This window comes from Rhagoletis pomonella, unplaced genomic scaffold, assembly GCF_013731165.1.
Source record: "Rhagoletis pomonella isolate Grant_MI unplaced genomic scaffold, Rhpom_1.0 Rhpom_scaffold_00002, whole genome shotgun sequence".
NCBI lineage: Eukaryota > Metazoa > Arthropoda > Insecta > Diptera > Tephritidae > Rhagoletis > Rhagoletis pomonella.
The window spans coordinates 28,458,840-28,463,933 of NW_023458556.1; positions in this window are offsets into that span (position 1 = coordinate 28,458,840).

The window sequence follows — 5,094 nt, forward strand, 5'->3', positions numbered from 1 at the left end:
GCAACTTTAGAATGGAAGCCTTATTGAAGTGAAACTTATTTAGCGGTGGTTGGTTGGTTGGCAGTAAATTGGCAAATTCAACGGAAATTGCACACGGAAATGGTGCAACGGAAATGGTTGGAGCTGAAACAAGTGTTTCTTGAGTGTAGGCATATGGTATTAATTTAACAAAAACTTGTAATAAAAGGTTAAGAATAACATTTAGAAAAATACCAATACAAGAATGAGAGTATAGGTGAGTACGTACATAGATAAAGAAAAAGAATAAAGGCAAAGGTAAAAATAAAAATAAAAACAATAAATAATATAAAAAAAAACTTTTTAATGTACAACGCTTTTATAAATGGACTAAAAAGTAGAAAATAATATTTCTCAGTCCCATAGAATTTGTTTTGATAACTTTTGATTTTGAAATTTTAGCAAAAGTCATTATAAACAATCTATGAAATTGAAAATCAAAAACGTGGAGCGCTTTTTTATTCAGAGGTAAGCATACGAAAAAATTACAAAAAAAAAAAAAGTTGCCGAAAATCAGCGCCAAATTCCAGCAACACCAAACTTGAACTTTATTATGCTAAAATTGAATGAGCTACAAAACTGTGCACTCAAAATATTTATAAGAAATCTAATTAAAAAGCTTAAAATTTTTACGAAATTTTAATGATTTTTTTTTTTAAATATTCCACAAATTTTGAAACATGCATTTATATGGCGTTTATTAAAGAATAAATTATATTTTTATAAAAAAAAAAATAATAAAATACAAAAAGCTCGTTGACCTCAAGTACCCCGTTCTTATCCCTCCCACTAGATATCTGTTTCTACCACCCTAATGTCAGTAAATTAAAGCGCTTCAAAAATAATTAAACTTTTGCCAAGGAAGTATTTTGTTTTTTCCAGTAGAATTATTCACAAAAAAAATGTTTGGGGAATGTGGGCGTAACCGATAGATGTAAAAAGCGACTTTAGGTTGGCCTAAAAAAATATATATATAAATAGCTTTGCTGGCATTTATTTCGAAAATATTTTCACGAGTGTTGTCATCATTTTATGAATTTAGTTGACAAGTTAAACTAAATTATTTTTTAAATAAAATTTTTTATTTTCGGTGATATAACTTCTTTGTTTTTTTTTTGTTACATTTGTTAATGCGAACTTAGCGCGGGTGGAAATTATTTTGAGAACTCAAAAAATATTGGACATTCTATTAAATATGAAATATTGTAAAAATCAATCAAACTACAATTTATCACGCATTCTTACCTATACCAAAATCAAGTTACTTCTTCTATCAACACCCACTTCCTCTACTGCTAAACCAAATTCAAGCTTGCTTAGACAAGCAATCCATCCAAATATATCAAAAATATGTTCCTTGCTCAGAACTTCCAATTAATATTCCTTCATATGATTGTCTAAATATAGATTACGCTTCATGCATATTAAAAATTTTCTTGCTGCCTATCCCAATATATTGAATCAAACTTATTTCTACCTGCATACATATGTGGATCGTCAATCAATCGACAGGCTTCATGCACACAGAAGAAAAAAATCAAAATATTCAATTAAGCAAAACGTATCCTTCACGCTGAATACATTTAAGGATTTCTGTGAAACGCGCACCGGCAGCATAGCTAGCACACACAATAAAAAGTTTACACACACAGGAAGCCTGAAAATAAAACAGAAATCTACTTTAGATTCGCATAGAAGAAGAAAAGCATTTCATCTCGAAAAAAAAGATCAAACTGCGCTGCTGTAGATTTATTACCTTTTGTATGTGGCGAAAAGGGGTTGAACTGGATTTAATTTTGATTTTCTATTATTTATGGTGCGGCTGTGGTTTTTCAATAATCTTTTCTGTTTTCATTGTAGGTGTAAACTATTTCGGGCACCCACAAAATATTGTGGCTTTGAAATATCGCTGGTTTGATTTTATTGACATTTGGTGGGAAGTATTTTAAATCACAAAAACGTAAGACCCAAAATAGAATTAATTTACTTCTAGTTTGGCTTTGTAGGCGTTTTTCTATGTATATCACTTGCGTGTGCATAAATTCCAATATTCATCGATGGGAATCAGTTGTTATGCAGATCGATTCTAAAAGAAATTTAAATTTTTATTTTTTAGCGTTTGATTTGATATCCGTTTCCGCATTGGATTATTTTTTGTGATGGACTGACAGTTGAAGGCTAAATATGCGTGCGATTAAGTGAAAGGAATGAAGAAAAGTGCGTATGAATAAATACATAAATGCATAAATACAATACGATATGTATGTATGTTAGTGATTATTTTTGGGTTATCACGAAGGAGATATTTCCTAGTTTCAACCCTCTTCATCCTATAGGCGATTCTCTATCGTCAAGTGTCAAAAAGTAAGACTTATTCTGATATAAAATTACATGTAGCTCCAAGTTGCTTGCCAAGTACGAAAATTCGGTAAGCCATTGAAATAAGGTAACTCATAAAAGTCGATCATTAAACCGATTATTTCCTACAGATCATTCACACTCTCAAAATTTGTCATAACGATCAGTAGAGTGCAATCATGATTCTTAGATTATGTTTAACTGCAGCTCTGATAAAAATTTACTTATCCAGTGTTCTTGATATTGATAAATAGATAGATTTATATTGGAAAGAGGAGGGTACCGCGACCTAGTGGGTCTATTGTGCCCTCCACTCGTCTTTTAATTCCAAGGATTCCAGGTATTTCAGGAGAGGCTTTCTAGATAAGGAGTGTACATATTCCCTGGCCACATTGAGCCTATTTTGTTCATTCGTCACCTAGCTACCATCACACTATAGAAGTAAGTGAAATGGTGTCGCCTCAGATGAATCGCAGAAACGACAGATTCCCAGCTTATGCAGGTGTCCTCTTGATCTCCAAGGTCATTGAGGATGCCTGTTATTATTCTTAGTTTGCGTTTAGCGGAAGAGGGGTGGGTTAATTAGAAGTTTATATCTTTTAGATTATTTATACCCCTCAGTAAGCTTCTTAGGATTCCCTTAAATCTCAGGTGGGTAGGCTTGGCAAAAGACATGCATTTAAGTTCCTCTTATTTGTGGTAAGATAGGAGTACATTTAAAGATTTTTAGGCAAAAGATCGATTACAGCTGGCTCTCGATCTGTACGTGTACCTATCAAAAAAACTTCACCATAACCGAAAACAAGCAAAACAACAAAGAAACTATACTAAATTCCGCATTAACACGCGCTAACTGACACACGCGTAAGTATGCCGTTCAACGTTTTACCGCCTGGCGCTTGCCTTGCCGTTTGTCTACTTAATTCCACCAGTCTTCTGTCGCCATCAATGCTACCTCCACGCCAGCAATTCACCACACTAATTAATAAAATTGAAAGTGTAATTAAATTCATTTAAATTGCGGCTGTAAAAAATTATCCTGCCAAAGTAGTTGCCAATTAATTTTGACCTTAGTCCGTTGGCTGTAAACAGCAATCCTTTAGCCGTAAGCGACAGGCGCGCACAGCTGACCAGCGATTGACGTTCGGTGAGCAGCATACCACGCCACGCCACGACCTGCCACCGCTGCCTGTAGCGCGCTGTCCATGGCTGTCACTGACCTGTCATAAAATCCACGCAAATCCACAACTTATGCAAATAACCAACGGCTGCCACAAATGTAGCCGCGTCACAACGCCATTATTTGTTTATGCCGAAAAATATTGCGGGCGCGCATTTTAGCCGCTTGCATGCAACTGCAACTGCAAGCAAACAGACACAAAAAAATACATAAAATAAGTAAATACATACATCATAAAATTTTAATTTTCAGTTATTTTGTTAAATACTTTTTTTTCGACTTATGCACCGCATGAATTCCATGCTCTTTTAAAGTAACCGTGACGCTACAAAAGCCTAGCAATCATATTCCTTTGTACACGTTTTTATACTGCGCCTGGCTATTTATTTCCTGTATTTTCAACTAAAGTGTGCAATTAAAATGTTAAAACGCGTTGGCAGTAATGATTTTATATGCAAATATTCACAAGCTTACGGCCACCACTGCGCGGCCGTTACAGTTAAATTATTTCCAAATTGAATCAAGGACTTTTTGCTTGGAGGAATTTTCGTCACTGTGGCATTCGCGCCACATGCACAATTGTGCCTCCAGTATTGTGCTTATTTTGCACTAAGTGTTGATGAAATTAAAAGTGAATCAAGCGTTTAATTGTTGTATCTGTTTAATACGAGATGCAACAAAATAATAAATTTACTGTTTGTTATTAAATATGAAGCAAGCAAGGCGTTTCAATGAACACTATCAGGACTAAAGCTGTATTCTTCTTCTACTTCTCGTTTGCTAAAAACTGTTATCGAACGATTTAGTTCTGCAGCTCGTATTATCTTCTCCAGCATCAGTTTAAAGTAGTCGAATTACAGAAAGTGGCGCCGTCCAAAAGCACGTTAAATATCAATACTTACATACATATATATCTAAACGAAAAGAGCCATTAAACAGTAGTCGAATTACAGAAAGTGGCGCCGTCCAAAAGCACGTTAAATATCAATACTTACATACATATATATCTAAACGAAAAGAGCCATTAAACAGTTGATTCAAATTGGAGCTTTCAATCGACACCGATTCGCAAGGAAGAAGCAACTTTATAGTATTTTTACTAGCAAATTACCGCTTGCCTCGCGGCGCCTGATAAGAGCTATCCATTGGTCATTGCAAAAATACAATTGAAATGCAAAAGCAGACCAAGGTCCACCTACCGGAAAAAAGTAGCCTATAGTTATGTTAATCCAGGCAATAAGCTATTTACGTGCCAAAATCGGACCATATTTAATTACGATTTTCTAGAAAAGATCGGTCCCCTGGTCCACCTAGCGGAAAGAGTATCCTATATGTTAATGCTGAGTGATAGATCCCCAATTCTTGCACAGACTGAACAACATATAATTGTCAGTACAACCGATCCTATGCACAGAAACAGCGTAACCTTTGTTTCAAAAATTTTATTTATGTATATGAGGAGTTCCATACCAAAATGGACGGGGTTAACACATTACGTGTTTGATTTGTTTCAAATTTTTAGGGTTGATGGAAAAACA